This window comes from Scyliorhinus torazame, chromosome 14, assembly GCF_047496885.1.
Source record: "Scyliorhinus torazame isolate Kashiwa2021f chromosome 14, sScyTor2.1, whole genome shotgun sequence".
Taxonomy (NCBI): Eukaryota; Metazoa; Chordata; class Chondrichthyes; order Carcharhiniformes; family Scyliorhinidae; genus Scyliorhinus; species Scyliorhinus torazame.
Genome location: NC_092720.1, coordinates 113,341,898 through 113,360,634, shown reverse-complemented (window position 1 = coordinate 113,360,634; position 18,737 = coordinate 113,341,898). Strand labels below are relative to the sequence as shown.

The window sequence follows — 18,737 nt, the reverse complement described above, 5'->3', positions numbered from 1 at the left end:
TACCGTTGGACGGTCTTCAACTGAACCATTCTGGGACCAGTGTTCTAGCGAATAGGATAAATAGGTTGGTCACAAGGATTTTAAACTCGCAAGTTGGGGGGGAAGGGAAGGGTAAAGCTATGGACAGTGTAATGGTTAATGGAGAGCAAGGCAGCAGGTTACGTGACAGGTTATCATGTAGAGATATGGGTTCAAAGACAAGGAAAATTAGGAGAAAGGGTAAGAGGAAAAATAATTTGCGAAAAGTTACTGATCAAGGTGTTAGGATTCATAACAAAGACATAAAAAACAGCATAAGTGTACTTTACCTGAATGCTCGTATACGGAATAAGGTGAATGAGTTGATGGTCCAAATCATCATGAATGACTATGATTTAGTGACTATTACTGAAACATGGTTAAAAGATGGTCACGACTGGGAGTTAAATATCCAAGGGTATCAAACTATACGAAAGGATAGAATGGACGGTAAGGGCGGTGGTGTAGCTTTGTTGTTTAAGGATGGCATCCGGGCAATAGTAAGGGATGATATTGGTGCTATGGAGGACAAGGTTGAATCAATTTGGGTGGAAATCAGGAATAGTAAGGCGAAAAGGTCACTGATAGGAGTAGTCTATAGGCCACCAAATAGTAACAGGATGGTAGGGCAGGCAATAAGCAAAGAAATAACGGATGCATGTAGAAATGGTACAGCGGTTATCATGGGAGATTTTAATCTGCATGTCGATTGGTTTAACCAGGTTGGTAAAGACAGCCTTGAGGAGGAGTTTATAGAATGTGTCCGGCATAATTTCCTGGAACAGTATGTAATGGAACCTACAAGGGACCAAGCGGTCCTAGATCTGGTCCTGTGTAATGAGGCAGGATTGATTAATGATCTCATAGTTCGTGATCCTCTTGGAAGGAACGACCACAATATGGTGGAATTTAAAATACAGTTGGAGGATGACAAGGTAAAATCAAACACTAGTGTTTTGTGCTTAAACAAAGGCGATTACAATGGGATGAGAGAAGAACTAGCTAAGGTAGACTGGGAGCAAAGACTTCATGGTGAAGCAGTTGAGGAACAGTGGAGAACCTTCCGAGCGATCTTTCACAGTGTTCAGAAAAGGTTCATACCGTCAAAAAAGAAAGACGGTAGAAAGGGGAAAAAATCGACCGTGGATATCTAAGGAGGTGAGGGAGAGTATCAAATTGAAGGATGAAACATACAAAGTGGCAAAAATTAGTGGGAGACTAGAGGACTGGGAAGTCTTTAGGGGACAACAGAAAGCTACTAAAAAAGCTATAAAGAAGAGTAAGGTAGACTATGAAAGTAAACTTGCTCAGAACATAAAAGCAGATAGTAAAAGCTTCTACAAATATATAAGACAAAAAAGAGCGGCTAAGGTAAATATTGGTCCTTTGGCAGATGAGAAGGGAGATTTAATAATAGGAGACGGGGAAATGGCTGAGGAGCTGAACAGGTTTTTTGGGTCAGTCTTCACAGTGGAAGACACAAATAACATGCCAGTGATTGATGGAAATAAAGATATGATAGGTGAGGACCTTGAGATGATTGTAATCACCAAGGAGGCAGGATTGGGCAAGCTAATGGGGCTAAAGGTAGACAACTCTCCTGGCCCTGATGGGATGCATCCCAGAGTGTTAAAAGAGATGGCTAGGTAAATTGTAAACGCACTAGTGATAATTTATCAAAAGTCACTAGACTCTGGGGTGGTCCCAGAGGATTGGAAAGTAGCAAACGTGACACCACTGTTTAAAAAAGGAGGTCGGCAGAAAGCGGGTAATTATAGGCCGGTAAGCTTAACTTCAGTTGTAGGGAAAATGCTGGAATCTATCATTAAGGAGGAAATAGCGGGGCACCTGGAGGGAAATTGTCCCATTGGGCAGACGTAGCATGGGTTCATAAAGGGGAGGTCGTGTCTGACTAATTTGGTAGAATTTATTGAGGACGTTACCAGTGCAGTAGATAACGGGGAGCCAATGGATATGGTATATCTGGATTTCCAGAAAGCTTTTGACAAGGTGCCACACAAAATGTTGCTGCATAAACTAAAGATGCATGGCACTGAGGGTAAAGTGGTAGCATGGGTAGAGGATTGGTTAACTAACAGAAAGCAGAGAGTGGGGATAAATGGGTGTTTCTCTGGTTGGCAACCTGTAACGAGTGGGGTCCCTCAAGGTTCAGTGTTGGGCCCGCAGTTGTTCACAATTTACATAGATGATTTGGAGTTGGGGACCAAGTGCAATGTAACAAAGTTTGCAGACGACACTAAGATGAGTGGTAAAGCAAAAAGTGCAGAGGATACCGGAAGTCTGCAGAAGGATTTGGATAGGTTAGGTGAATGGGCTAGGGTCTGGCAGATGGAATTCAACGTTGCCAAGTGTGAGGCTATCCATTTTGGGAGGAATAACAGCAGAATGGATTATTATTTAAACGGTAAGATGTTAAAACATGCTGCTGTGCTAAAACATCCTGGGTGTGCTGGTGCACGAGTCGCAAAAAGTTGGTGTGCAGGTGCAACAGGTGATTAAGAAGGCTAATCGAGTTTTGTCTTTCATTGCTAGAGGGATGGAGTTCAAGACTAGGGAGGTTATGCTGCAATTGTATAAGGTGTTGGTGAGGCCACATCTGGAGTATTGTGTTCAGTTTTGGTCTCCTTACCTGAGAAAGGACATATTGGCACTGGAGGGAGTGCAGAGGAGATTCACTAGGTTGATCCCAGAGTTGAGGGGATTAGATTATGACGAGAGGTTGAGTAGACTGGGACTGTACTCATTGGAGTTGAGAAGGATGTGGGGGGATCTTATTGAAACATATAAAATTATGAAGGGAATAGATAGGATGGATGCGGGCAGGTTGTTTCCACTGGTCGGGGAAAGCAGAACTAGGGGGCATAGCCTCAAAATAAGGGGAAGTAGATTTAGGACCGAGTTTAGGAGGAACTTCTTCACCCAAAGGGTTGTGAATCTCTGGAATTCCTTGCCCAGTGAAGCAGTTGAGGCTCCTTCTTTAAACGTTTTTAAGAAAAAGATAGATACTTTTCTAAAGAATAAAGGGATTCGGGGATATGGTGTACGGGCCGGAGAGTGGAGCTGAGTCCACAAAGATCAGCCATGATCTCATTGAATGGCGGAGCAGGCTCGAGGGGCCAGATGGCCTACTCCTGTTCCTAGTTCTTATGTTCTTATAACACTCTACACAAAGTTAATTTCAGAAAGCCACCATTGTCCATGTTCACAAGAAAGGCGGAATGGATTAAAGTGATTGAAGAAATAAATCGAGTGTGAAATTTGAGTACGAAGTACTAAGAAAAGAAAAAAGTCTGCTTGTCTGTTCAAGTTCAAATCCCACCTTTTCAACGATGTTACCCGTGATGTGAGGTCAAGCAACACCACGGGTTTATTCTGAGTTTTAGTTCAATCCTTGGGTGTGTGTGTATGAATAAAGCTCTCAAGGACAGTGTCCAAAAGATGTGGAATAATTGGATGTTGGAAGGCAAGATAACATGCACTAAAGGGCAGAAATATGTGTGCACCCTCACCAGCAACATTTTGTCAATGGATCATACATGTGTGTAATGAACTTAATCTCAATATTGTCAAAATAAATTTCTAAAATGTGTAATTTTGAATGTACTCAATGGTACTGAGGACAAATACTTGTACAATAATGACAAAGTCACTGCTGCTACTGATGATACTGTTGAAGATTAGGAAGATCCATTGAATGATATATCAGCAGTAGCAAATTGTTCAGTGATTCAGATGGTTGCTCAGAGCGATTTTGAAGGGTTTCAACATGAACTGTCTTAGCTAATTCATTATGCTGCATACCTATCTCGTATTGGACGAAATGCATATAGTTTGTAATATTATAAAATAAACGTTAAATAATTGGTACAAATGATTTAGTATTCTCAATTTTTATTTTATTCCATTGCCATGGTCATTTTTGGGCCCAAATCAAGCACACTGTCATTCATTAAAAACATTTCCCATGTAAAGCCTATGACTTTTGGTCTTCAAAATTGGTCTCAAAAATTCAACTGTGTACAAGTATATACAATCCTTCAGTGATTTTTGAATTTCCATGAAAACTTTGGCAAATGCTCTACAGCTATCAACATCAACAATCAACATCCTGGGGGATTATCACTGAACTAGACTAGCCATATTAATACTGTGGCGACCAGAACAGTTGAAAGGCCAGTAATCCTACGGCAAATAACTCACCTCCTGACCAACCCCAAAGCCTGTGCACCGTCCACAAGGCACAAATCAGGAGCGTAATGAAATGCTCTCCACTTGCCTGGATGAGTGCAGCTCCAACAACACTGAAGAAGTGCAACACCATCCAGGACAAAGCAGCCCTTTGATTGTTACCTCTTCCTCAAACATTCAATCCCTCCACCACTGACCAACAGTGGCAGCCATATGTACCATCTACAAGATGCACTGCAGGAACTCGTCAAGGTTCCTCAGGCAGCACCTTCCAAACCCACAACCACTGCAATCTGGAAGGACAGGAGATATCTTGGAACCCCACCCCCTGGAGGTTCCCCTCCAAGTCACTCACCAGCCCGACTTGGAAATACATCGCCGTTCCTTCACTGTCAGGTCAAAATCCTTGAACTCCCTCCCTTACAACACAGTGGGTGTAACTACACCTCAGGCAACTCCCCACCACCTTCTGAAGGACAACTAGGGATGGGCAATAAATGCTGGCCTAACCAGATGCCCACATCCCGGAAAGAATTTTTAAAAAAGCTAGCAATCGCAGCACTGACCCTTTGAACTCTGTCTTCTGTTTATTTGAAGTAGATCATTTTAAAGCATCAAGGTAATGTAACCGCCTTTGACCAGCAACAGAATCCTGTTGTGCCAACACATTTATCTGTAAAAGAGCTTCTTTCTTCCCAAGTGCAGTGCACTTTCTCTTCTGCAATGTCAAATATAACTAAGGATATCATCAAGGAAGTAGGACAAAGGCGTGAAAATAAATGTGCCGTTGAAAATGTTTCGAAATTGGTCAGTATCTGAGTAGAAATGAGATGATTGGTGGAAGAACCTGTCCCTTGTATCTACATTGCTGCATTCAAATTTCATGGGTGCAATAATGTAGTGGTTGTGCTTCTGGAATTGCAATCAAAAGACCATCCAGTTAGAATATGACTTTAAATCCCACCATAGCGCTTTGAAATTTTTTAAATGGCTATCAGTAAAAATGATTATGAAGCTGATGGATTGTTGAACAAACCCAACTATTTGCCTAATTTTCTTTTGAGAAGGAAGGGTTACGGTCTTTACCTGGTCTTGCCTAAATATAACTTCAGTCCCACACTTAACTGCCCTTTTAAGTGACCTAGTGAGCCACTTGGTTATCACCTTCTCAGAGAATTTATGGATGGGTATTGAATGCCAGCAACATCCCAAGAATGACTCATTTTTGATTACAGCTTTCTGCTCATTCACATACAATAGGATAATAATAATAACCTTTATTAGTGTCACAAGTAAGTTTACATTAACAGTGCAATGAAGTTACTGTGAAAATCCCCTAGTCGTCACACTCTGGCGGCGCCTGTTTGGGTACACTTGAGGGAGAATTGAGAATGTCCAATTCACCGAACAAGCATGTCTTTCGGGACTTGTGGGAGGAAACCGGAGTGCCCGGAAGAAACCCATGCAGACACGAGGAGAACGTACAGACTCCCGCACAGTTAAATCCGCAGCATCTGTCCTAGGTATCAAATGGAAGTTAACTGACAATTCCTTCAACATGTCCGCTGAGCACTAATGAAATCTATTTTTAAACAAAATAAATATTTAACACAAAGGGCCATTAGAAAGAAACAAATGTGACGTCTGATGGTGCAGTGGCATCCACAGCAGCTCGGTAAAGGGCGCAGTGCAAAGGAAAACTGGAAATGGAAACTAGAAAAATACACAGCAAGTCTTTCAGTACCTGGACATCGAAGACACAGGAGTAAGGTTTCAGCTTGTCAGTCAGATGTAAAACTGGCATTGCCAATAGCATGTCTATTATAGAAAATGCCTGATTTCCATTTTGCATTGAGTTGTGGCACTTTCTACAAGCATTCCATCTTCAACCTGGATAGCAAGTTGAAAATCTATCCTCCGTGTTAAATGTTGTCGGTGTAAACCATCATTAAAACTGGAAACTGAAAGATAGACCAGCTCCTTACTGGGACTCAACAAAAAGGAGGGGAAGAGTTGAGAAGAAAACGACTGGTTGAGAATCAACACATTTAGGGAATGCTGATTCCTGCCACAGAGAAGATCTATTGGGATAGATGGATGTCTCCTTATTTTTAGAGGGACTGGCTTTTACGCGTAATTTCTGATGTGGGTTTACATCTGAAACGTTACCCTCTCTTTCCTCCATCCAAATACTTTTAATTTCCAGAATTTTTTTGTCTTCTCAAAAACAATCAGGTTTTTTTTTTCTTGCCCAGAAATTAATGTATGTGTCTTGGAGACTCAAACTGTATGAAACCTGTTCTTTTCTTTAAAGGTATGAGGTAAGAAGGAAAGGAAACGCCTCAATGAACTTTAAAACTTTGGCAAATGTTAATTCTCATTCGTGTTCAATCGCCTCCATGGTCATGCCCCTCTCCATGAACTATCCAAGAACTCAGTGTCTCTCCAAATCTAACCTCCTAACTGCCTCCCATTTCTTTCTCCCCACCATTGCTTGCCACGTCTACAGCTTTGTCAAAGCCCAAAGTTTTGGACTTTCCTTTCAAAACCTTTCTGCCTCTGCACAACCCCCTCCTCCCTTTAAGATGCTCATTGATACCCGTCTCCATCACCAAGCTTATGGTTCTCTGACCTACCATATCCTTCTTCGGCTCAGCGACATTTTCTTTTTGTCTGCTTAGAAACATAGGAAATAGGAACAGGCTTCCGAGCCTGCTCCGCCATCCATTATGATCATGGCTGATCCTCCACCCTCACTACCATACTCACATGCTCTCCCCATACCCCGTGATGCTTTTTGTGCCTAGAAAATTAATTATTTCCTTCTTAAATATATCCAGTGACTTGGCCTCCGCAGTCTTATGTGGTAGAGAATTCCATCTGAGTAAAAAGAAAACCCTCATCTCAGTCCGAAATGGCCAACCCTGTATCCTGAGAGTGTGACCCATTGTTCTAGAGTCCCCCCACCCCACCCCCGTTCCCCACCCCCCCCAGCCAGATGCAACATCATTCCTGCATCCAGTCCGTCCAGCCTGTCACAATTTTTATATTGAAGTTAGATTTCCTCTCAATCTTTTAAAAAATTTGTTCAATTAAGGGGCAATTTAGCATGGTCAATCTACCTCCCCTGTATATCTTTTCTGTTGTGGGGATGGGGGTCGAGACCTATGCAGAAACGGGGAGAATGTGCAAACTGTACATGGACAGTGACCCGGGGCCGGGGTCGAACCTGGGTCCTCGGTGCCGTGAAGAAGCAGTGCTAGCCACTGCGCCACCCCTCTCATGCTTCTAAACAACAGTAAATAAATCTTTAAGAAATACAGACTTCATCTCTCCTCACATAACAGTCCTGCCACCACAGGAATATGTCTGGTGAACCTTTGCTGCACTCCCTCAATGGCAAGTATATTCTTTCTTAGACCAAACTGCACACAATGCTCCAGATGAGGCCTCACAAAGGCCCTGTACAGCTGCAGTAAGACATCCTTTCTCCTGTTCGCAAAGTCTCTTTCAATGAAGGCCAACATACCATTTATCTTCCTAACTGCTTGCTATACTTGCATGCATGCTTTCAGTGACTGATGTACAAGGACATCCAGACCCTTTTGCAGCTCAACATTTCCCAATTTATCACAATTTAAATAATACTCTGCCATTCAGTTTTTCGTATCAAAATGGTTAACTTGTGCATGTTATACTGCCGCTGGCATGAATCTGCCCACTCATTCAACTTGTCGAAATCATCTCGAAGCCTCTTTATAGCCTCCTCATCATTCGCATTCCTACCAGTTTTGTGTTGTCAGCAGACTTGGAAATATCGGGCGTGATTCTCTGGCGTCCCAACCACGTGTTTCACAATAGCGGGAGGTGGTGTGCCGGTCACTGGCATCGGGATTCCCTAGTTCTGCCGTTCTCAATGGGATTTCCCATTGAAGCCACTTCACATTATCAGGAAACCAGAGGTGTGCTCTCGGCGGGACCAGAACATTCCGTGGCCATAAAACTGCTGGAGACCCGCCCTCTGTTCTGCCAACAAGGCCGCAGGAGCCCCCCCCCCCCCCACTTCAACCAACTTATCTCTTCCAGGGTCCTCAAGACCCTCTCACCGCACCTCTTATGGGCAAGGTCACCCCGGGCGTGAATCATGGCATCGGCAACCTGGCATCTGGGCACTACCAGCCTGGCAATGCCCCAGCCAACCTGGTAGTACTACCCTGGTCTGTGTGGCAATGCCAAGATGCCAGGCTTGCAGTGCCATAGTGCCCAGGTGCCAGGGAAAGTGCCAGGTTACCACCCTGCCCAGTGCCTTACCACCTGGGGACCTCAACTCCACAGCGAGACTCCCCGAGGTGCCATAACGACTGGTTTGCAACTTTATGAACCAGTACCAAATGACACCCATTTGAGGCCTCGCTGGCATGGTTGGTGAATCCCAGGCCCCAGGTGAACTGAGCGAGCCGAATGGCTCATTTAAATATGCAGGCCTGAATCTCGCCCAGTAAGACCAAAATCCAGATCGTGACATGCCGTGAAATTCCATTGAAACTCACAAGACATCTTGAGCATAGAGAATTTCGTTCCAGGCCTCTCTCAAAACGGCCTCGATCTGACTCCAAGTCAGGCGCACTAAGACTGCTAAATCGCACTGATTCTGAATAGACTGGGCCCAAACACTGATCCCTATGGGATCTCACTAGTCACTGCCTTCCACTCTGAAAAATACCCATTTATTCTTGTTCACTGTTTCCTGTGTGCAGACTGATCTTATGATTCAATATATTACCCCTATCACATCCACTGGTTCTCCCTTATCTATTCTCCTAGTTACATTCATAAAACAATCCAGGGACGGGACGGAGAATCGCCGGGTGTCGGCGTGAATCCCGCCCCCGCCGGCCTCCGAATTCTCCCACCCCCCAAAAACCGGTGTGGCGTGAATCGCGCCGCCCGCCTCGAAGAATGGCGGGGTCCGGCGCGACTCAATGGGCCTCGGGGCCGCCCAAATTCTCGGGCCCGCGATGGGCCGAAGTCCCGCCCGCCTGTAGCCGGTCCCACCGGCGTAAATTGGAGTTGGTCCCTTACCAGCGGGACCTGGCGGCGCGGGCGGCCTCCGGGCTTATTGGGGGCTCGCGGGGGGATCTGGCCCCGGGATGTGCCCCAACGGTGGCCTGGCCTGCGGTCGGGGCCCACCGATCCACGGGCGGGCCTGTGCCGTGGGGGCACTCTATTCCTTCCGCACCGGAGGCCGTGGTCATCCACCGGGTGCGACGCTGACGCTCCCGCTCATGTGCCGACCTGCGCCGGCCGGCAGAGTCCCTTCGGCCCCGACTGCCGCGGCGCCAAAGCCCTTCCGCGACTGCCGGCAGGGTGGATTCCGCAACTTTGGGGCGGCCCGATGCCGGAGTGGTTCCCGCCACTCCACTGCACTGTTTCTGCCCGCCGCGCCGATTCCCGGAGAATCCCGCCCCAGTAGTTCTGTCAAACATGATTTCCCTTTCATAAATCCATGTGACTTTTTCTAATCCTGTTGATATTTTCCCAGTGTCCTGTTATCACATCCTTTAGAATAGACTCGAGCACTTTCCCTATAACTGATATTTAGGGTAACCAATCTGTAATTCACTGTTTTCTCCCTCCCTCCCTCCTTTTTTACATTGCGGGGTTACTTTTGACAGAAGTTTGAAAGATCCATTCATTCAATGGTCACCTCCTTTCGTACCCTGGGCTATGGATTATCAGGCCCTGAAGATTTATCAGTTTCAGTCCCATTAATTTCTCCAGCATTATTATTTACTGATACCGAATGCCTTAAATTCCTCTTTCTCCTATCCCCTGGTTCACTAGCATTTCTGAGAAGTTATCTGTGGCTCCTTCCGTGAAGGCACAATTAATGTAATTGTTTAATTGCTCTGCCATTTCCATGTACTCCATTATATATTCACCCATTTCAGATTGGAAGAGACGTACATTTGACTTAACTAATTTTTTAACTTTTACATACTCAGAAGTTTTTGCAGTCTTCTTTTGTGTCCCTTGGAAGTTTTCTCACATACTTTATTTCCCCCCTCTTGATCAATCTTTTTTGTTCCCATTTGCTGAATTCTCAACTGTTCCAAATCCTTGGGCTTGCTACTTTTTCCAGTAACTTTATATGACTCCTCCTTGGATTTAATACTATTGTTAATTTCTTCATGGTTGAGCTGCTTTTCCTGTTGTGTTTTTGCACCAGAAAGAAATGTATTACTGTTGCAATGCATACCTTAAATATTAGCCATTGCCTATCCACCATCATGCCTTTCATGAAATTCCCCAATACATCATAGCCAACTCACCCCTTATACCTTCACAGCTTCAGATTGGACTACTTTAATATCTATCCTAATAAAGAATTTTATGATGTTATGGTCACTCTTCCCTAAAGGACCCCAAACAGGATTATTAATTAACCCCTTGTTATTGCACAATAACAAATCTACGATAGCCTGTTCCCTTTTGTTTCCTCAATGTACTGGTCAAAATAAACTATTGGATACACACTCCAGTATTCATTTGCCACAGTATTATTGCTAATTTGATTTGTCTAGTCGATATGTCGATTAAAGTCATCCATGAATACTGCAGCACCCTTGTTACGTGCATCTCTAATTTCCTGTTTAATACCACCCCCTACCTTACAACAACTATTTTGAGGCCTAAAGACAACTTTTATTAATGATTTGCACTCCGTGTTGTTCCTTAGCTCCATCCAGACTGATTCTGCATCTTGATTTTCTGAGCCAATATCCTTTCTCATTATTTCACTGGAGCCATCTAAGATGGCCACCTGCAAAGGGCCATGGGAATTATGGCCACCCCAGGACTCAGACAGATACACAGCCTATGTGTATCTAAATCACAAGTAACCAGACCTGATCGAAACCCCTGCTCGTTTGCATTTTAATGGCTCATTTTCCCAGGACAATAAAACTCCAATCAAGCAACCGGTACAGCCACAGACTGATCAGTGCCACTTCCCTTACTCAGAAAGCGCAACTGCCAAAGTCAACGACCACTGAGGACCCGCCCAGCCACCAAGGCACCCGCCCCTTTATTGGCCGAAATCGAAGACAGTGATCAGAGCCCTGTCAAACTATTGAGTCCAAGGTTAAGGACCGCCCCAAAGAGCATGAAATCCCAGAGGGATAAAAGAGAGCACAGCCATGTGTTCTGTCTCTCTTGAATCCAGCCTGTGCCACCCAATTGCAACAGGAACAACCAGCTAAATTCAAGACCAATGATCGCTACCTGACAGATGAGCCCAGCAGAGACAGAGCCACTTTCTTCGAACCAGCCAAGTGAAATCCAGATAAAGGCCTTATCCATTTGCACAGTGCCAGTCGCCCTGAAGTTAAGTATAGGTTATTGTAGCTGATAGGTGTAGATTAACTCGTAGTAGATATTGTGTTTGCATGTTGAGATAACTCTTGTTTATGTAAATAAACCATCTTTTGAACTAACTAACTGGTTGTGTGGTCATTTAATCGATATAAGAGAAGGCTTGTGGTTCACTAAAATAAATCGAAATACCCACAGTATTGGCGACGCTGTTGGGACCGAAACAGGGCAACAGCACTGATTTCAACCGTTACGAACAACAACACCCCATCTCATTTGACATTTGGCCTATCCCTCCTAGATATCAAATACTCTTGGATATTCGATTCTAGCCTTGGTCACCCTGCAGACATGCCATGTAATGGCAATCATATTGTATCTGTTTACACCTATTTGTTCTGTTAATTTGTCTACCTTATTGCGAATACTTCATGCATTCAGATACAATGCCTTTAGACTTGTCTTTTTTAACATTTTTACAAAGACTTTATTGTACTATGGCCCTATTTACTGCTGGCTCTTGTTTCTTTTGCCATCCACTTTTGCTTTTTACTTTTCTATCTTTCATTTCGACCATTGTTTCCATTTCTTGTGTCTCCCTTTTCAAGTTCCCATTTCCCTTGCCACTCTAGTTTAAACCCTCCCCCACATTACTAGCAAATACCCCTGCAAGGATATTGCTTCCAGTATTGCTCGGGTGCAACCCGTCCAGCTTGTACCTGTCCTTTCTTCCCCAGAATCGGTCCGGATGCCTCAGGAATCTAAATCCCTCCCTCATACACCACCTCTCCAGCAATGCATTAATCTGGTCTCATCTATTGGTGATCTTGTTAGCACGTGACATTGGGAGTAATCCTGAGATTGCTAAATTTGAGGTCCTACTTTTTATTCATTTCCGCCCTCCTATATTCTGCCTGGAGGACCTCAAACTCTTTTTAGCTACATAGTTCGCACAGATATGGGGTGAGATTCTCCGACCCCCCGCCGGGTCGGAGAATCGCCGGGGGCTGGCGTGAATCCCGCCCCCGCCGGTTGCCGAAGTCTCCGGTACCGGATATTCGGCGGGGGCGGGAATCGCGCCGCGCCGGTTGGTGGGCCCCCCCCCGTGCAATTCTCCGGCCCAGATGGGCCGAAGTCCCGCCGCTAAAATGCCTGTCCCGCCGGCGTAGATTAAACCACCTACCTTACCGGCGGGACAAGGCGGCGCGGGCGGGCTCCGGGGTCCTGGGGGGGGCACGGGGCGATCTGGCCCCGGGGAGTGCCCCCACGGTGGCCTGGCCCGCGATCGGGGCCCACCGATCCGCGGGCGGCCCTGTGCCGTGGGGGCACTCTTTCCCTTCCGCCTTCGCCACGGTCTCCACCATGGCGGAGGCAGAAGAGACTCCCTCCAATGCGCATGCGCGGGAATGCCGTCAGCGGCCGCTAACGCTCCGGCGCATGCGCCGCCTGGAGATGCCCTTTGGGGCGGCGTGATGCCCGACTGATTTGCGCCGTTTTGGGCGCCAGTCGGCGGACATCGCGCCGTTTCCGGAGAATTTCGCCCATGATAAGCCACTGCAGGATGTTTTTACTCTGATAAAGGTGTTACATAATTGTTGGTATACTAGGGAATGACGGCAGGTAGTTTCCGCAGTTCTGTTTTTAGCTGTCGGAAGCATTCTTTGGATCATAGAATCCCTACACTGCAGAAGGAAGCCATTTAGCCCATCTGGTCTGCACCGACTCTCCAAAAGAGCACCCCCCCCCCCCCCCCCCCCACGCCCACCACCCCATTCACCCCGCTTTGTCCCCATAAACCCATAACCTAACCTGCATATCCCTGGACACTAAGGGGCAATTTACCATGGCCAATCCACCTAACCTGTCCATCTTTGGACTGTGGGAGGAATCTGGAGCACCCAGAGGAAACCCACACAGCCACAGGGAGAATGTGTGAACACCACACAGTCACCCCTGGCAGGAATTGAATCCTGGTCCCTGGCGCTGTGAGCCAACAGTGTTAATAATCACTGTGCCATTGTTACACCCAATAAAAAAAATTGTTTCAAAATTCTTTATATTTTTTTATTCATCCTCTCTTGGCATTATTTTGTTTTGTGTTCCATCCAGCTGGCTAGCAGATCCCCCCAGTGTGTTGGAAATATTAAATTATACTTTTGAGACCTTTAAACTGAATGGCTGAAGATCGCCAAGAAATAATACAGAGTTTACAAATTTTCTTTCTGGAAAAGAAACGTTCTTAAAATGCTGTTGAGACCATTTAGTAACCAGTCATTTATTTGGCACCAATAATGTGACCTTGAAGCAGAATATTAGAACACCAATCCAGTATGGACTGTGCGCTCTCACAGCTCAAAGCTGACAGCAATTTATTACCTTCTGAAATGTGGGCCGATTTGGCAGAAACTTCCCTTCGCCTGTCAACTTGCTACCAGCTATTTTAGGAAAATACACGATTAAGACTTTTTACTCTAGAGACCTTGGAGAGTGAGAATTATGCTTGGTCAGTAAATGCTGAGGAGTATGTCTGTTGGTTAATGTAATTTCAAGAAGGATTGGCTGTGTCAAGATTTTTTAAGACAAAACAGCAAATAATGGTTAGAGCGAAATTGGAGTGTTGAGGTCTGGCCAGTGAACTGTTCTGACTTGCCTCCACACGCGCAAACAGAGATAACTAGCAACAGCTGACCAGCAGCTTCAAAACTGCTGGGTCTGTACCCTGCACGAGTGGCGTTGGAGAGAATAATAAGTACACAAAAGCCTGAAGAGGTGAAGAAATATGAATCATGAAGGGAGAAAATCTTTGGTGCATTCCTTGGGGAGGGACACCTGTGGGCACGATTCCCTCAAAAAAAAAGAATGTTTTTAATTAAAACAATGCATTCTGGATCATTTTAAGCCTTTTTGTGCTTGCAAAATGATTTTTAAGGCTACAAGCAATGGGACGTTTAAAGTTTCATCATGCGGTTTGGGATTGGACCAAGGTTTGTGAACTGGGTAAAGCTATTATATAAGGAACCGAAGGCGAGTGTCCGCACAAATAATATCAGTTCGAGATAGTTCTCTCTCCACCGTGGGACGTGACAAGGATGTCCTATGTCCCCCCTGCTGTTTGCACTTGCAATTGAGCCATTGGCCATCGCATTGAGAAGTCCGGGAGCATGGAAAGGAATAGTGCGGGGAGGGATAGAGCATAGGGTGTCCTTATATGCCGACGACTTGCTGCTGTATGTGTCGGAGCCGAGTGCGCGATAGGAGGAATATTGGAGCTACTGCGGGTATTTTGGTCTTTCTCGGGGTACAATTTGAACCTGGACAAGAGTGAGTACTTTGTGGTGTCTCAGCCGGGGATGGGGGCAGGGGTGGGGGGGCTGCCATTCCGTAGGGCAGGGACTCATTTTAGGTATCTGGGGGTGCAGGTTGCCCGGGAGTGGAGGAGGCTTCGCAGGTACAACATCACTAGTTTGGTGGGGAGAGTGAAAGCCGATCTGGCAAGGTGGGACGGCCTTCCTCTGTCACTGGCAGGTCGGGTACAGGCGGTTAAAATTAATGTGTTGCCGCGATTCCTGTTTATTTTTCAATGCCTACCGATTTTCCTGCCAAAGTCAGGGAGATTGAGGGAAGGATTACCTCATTCATATTGGGGAGGGAAGGTGGCCAGAGTGAGAAAGGTGCTGCTACAGAGGGGAAGGCAGGCAGGGGGTTTGGGTCTGCCGAACATGTTGTACTACTACTGGGCGACGAATGTGGAGAAAGTGCGGAGCTGGGTCAGAGGGGTGGATTCTCAGTGGGTCAGAATGGAGGAGAGTTTGTTCTGGGGGAAAGGCACTTGCAACAGCGACGCTCCCGATAGCTCCGGGGAAATATTCAGGGAGTCCGGTAGTAATAGCTTCATTGAAAATCTGGAGGCAGTTTCGCCAACACTTCGGGTTGGGGTTAGGGTCAAGGGAAATGCCGATTCGGGGGAACCACAGATTTGAGCCAGGGAGGTGGGATGGAAGTTTTTGGAAATGGGAAGAGAAGGGGATTAAGACGATAAAAGATTTGTTTCTTCGGGGTCGGTTTGCAGGATTGAGGGAGCTGGAAGCGAAGTATGGGCTAGAGCAGGGAGAAGTGTTTAGGTACATGCAGGTTCGGGATTTTGCCAGGAAGGAGATACAGAGCTTCCCAGAGGAACTGGCCTCCACATTGCTGGAGGAGGTGTTGACGACAAGGGGACTGGAGAAGGGGGCAGTGTCAGCGGTGTACGGAGCTATTTTGGAAGAGGATAAGGCACCACTGGAAGGGATCAAAGCAAAGTGGGAGGAAGAGCTGGGAGAGGTTATAGAGGAGGGGGTCTGGTGTGAGGTGCTCCGGAGAGTGAATGCCTCCACCTCATGTGCGAGGTTGGGGCTGATACAGCTGAAGGTGGTATATAGAGCGCACCTCATGAGGGCGAGGATGAGCCGATTTTTTGAAGGAGTAGAGGATGTGTGTGAGTGTTGCGGGGGGGGCCCGCGAATCACGTTCATATGTTTTGGTCCTGTCCAAAGCTAGGGGAGTACTGGAAGGAGGTGTTTAGGGTAATTTCCAAGGTGGTGCGTGTGAAACTGGACCCGGGTCCCCAGGAGGCCATATTCGGGGTGTCGGACCAGTCAGGGTTGGAAACGAGAGCGGAGGCAGATATCATAGCCTTCGCCTCGTTGATCGCCCGAAGGCGGATCCTGCTGGGATGAAGAGCAGCCTCTCCACCCAGTGCCCTGGCGTGGCAGGGGGACCTGTTGGAATACTTGACCCTTGAGAAGGTTAAGTTCGAATTGAGGGGAAGCTCGGAGGGGTTCTACAAGTCATGGGCACTATTTATTATGCACTTTCAAGAACTGGATAACATCGAACATTAGTTGGGGGGGTGGGTGGGGGGGAGGGGCTGTGTAGATTAAGGGTGACTATGGGTAATCCCTGATTCCTTTTTGTCATTTGTTTATGTAAACATGCGGGTTGAGGTTTGGGTTGGTGGGCGGATGGGATCGTTGTTATTATGGGGATTGACATATCTTGCTGATTATTGTTTATTGTTGATGGGTGTAAATGTGGGAGAAAATGTGAAAAAGGAGAATTTTTTAAAAATTAAAAAAAAAGAGTTTCATCATGCACCTTTTTTCGAGGCAAAGTCCAGGTTATTGCTTCTAAACTGTTGAGGGGAACTGGAGAGCAGGATAAATTTGAGGCGCTAGGTTAGTGTGTCTTGTAGTTCTCTTTCATTGTTGTTCTGCATCTTGAAACAAAGGAACAGAAGGATACACTGCTGATAAGATTAGACAGAGAGGGATGGGAGGAGGTGGAGCATAAACAGCGGCATAGATTAGTTGGTCTGAATACCCTGCTTCTATGCTGCAAATTCCAAGTATAGAAAGGTGTATGACGGACACACAGCCTGGTGCAAATAAATTGCTGGATTAGTTTGTTGAAGTATTTCTGCTCCAATGCATCAACTGTGAGTAGTTATAATGATGCTTTACACTCCGAATTTGGGTATTTTTACCCGTTACCCTATCAGAGCATTTGCCATATAAGGAATCGGATACAAGACACAGGAACTGCGTAAAAAATTACGAGAAAGCTCGCGCTCCCATTGTTTTAAAAAGTTCAACTGCAGGGAAATTCCCTGATAACCCATCCAGTAAAACAGACCCACACATGCCTTCACTGCAGACCCCATCATTACGATTTTATTGAGGTCCTTAACATCACATTAGGCATGTGCTGCTGTAAGGGCACGTTCATACAGTAGCAGCAGCAATGACATTTTTTTAATGTTAATTCGGCTTCTTGTGAAATCTGACAAATAACTGACATACAGGGCTATAAATTAAGGACCTATACATTATAAAGGCAAAATGAAAGTTCAACATTCTCCGCTTCATTTTTTGAAGTGTGCTGGAGAAGGTGAGAAAAGCTGGGTGAAAGTCGCCGGCTTCGTGGACGCCTTTTCTCGCCTGATTAAACAAAATTTCAGAGTGCTAGCAAGGGTCACACCGCCAGCTGGAGAGGCGGGGCCTAAACACACCAGGAATGCCAGCATTCTGAGACGAGGCGCAAACTTTCATTTAAGGCCCCCCCACCCCGTCCACAGACATGACCGCCACTCACATGGAGATCGGGAACCCCCCAGTGGACAAGGCGAACACCACCCAACCCCCAAATGCAGTAATTACATTAGCCCCTCCCACAATGGAGGAAGGTAAGTCCCCATGCCAGAGCCCCCTTGGCACTGCCTCCTTTACAATGCCTCTTCATGTGTCCCCTGGCCACACTGGAAGGGGGCAATGCCAGGATTCCAGGGGGCATTGCCCAGCTTTGTTCCCTAGCCCCCGGGGCCTACAGGCATCTCTGCATCCCTGGCATGGTTATCACAACTGGTATTTTCAAAACCCAGTGGTGATTCGTGCCAGCGAGACTTCTCGCCGCTGGAGGGCAAGGATACGTCGTGGTCAGATGCTACGGCGTCAACCCACTAGCAGGGGGTCACGAGATTTAGTGGCCATTATGGAAATGTGGCTGTGGCTAACGGGGCCGCTGGATCGCAGCCTTGGCATTTCCTGCTCGCTTCAACACTTGGAATGGATTTGGTTAGATCATGCCCGAAGTTTGGGAACCAGTGAGAAACTCTCCAGGGCCCCAAAAAGTGACTAAGTGTCGTTAGGTAGCGATGGAGAACGCACCGGTAGGGCCGTCGGGAAACTTCCAACTAAACCTGTCTCAAATGACCTTTCCGTTTGATCCCGTCCTCTGTGTTTTTCACTAGTACCCAAGCTGCATTTCTATCTCTGTGTGTCAAGGTAGGTAGCTGCAAAAATTCATTCATTCTTTGCTGGCCTGGTAAGTGGGGTTTGATTCATGATACTAGATTTTGTACATCTTGACTACATTAGAAAGAAATGCTGCTTTTTGAATCTTAACATTTCAAATGAGGTATATCTGCAGGTGCATGGTGGCACAATCATTATTTTAAAGCAATGGTATTGCCTACGGCTTGCCTGCTGCAGGGAATGATCTACAGACCTATTAGGAGTCCTGCTGAGAAGCTATTGGTAACAGAAGTTATTTGAAAATTGTATTACATGTGAAGCAGGACTAAGCATTCTCTCAGGAATGCC

General features: G+C 46.1%; 1 protein-coding gene across 2 annotated transcripts in view; it reads right to left on the bottom strand.

Annotated features, from left to right (window-relative positions):
• Positions 1-18,737, bottom strand: part of epha4b (eph receptor A4b) — a 523,058-nt gene that overhangs the window by 452,126 nt on the left and 52,195 nt on the right. The gene's annotated exons all lie outside the window — the stretch shown is intronic.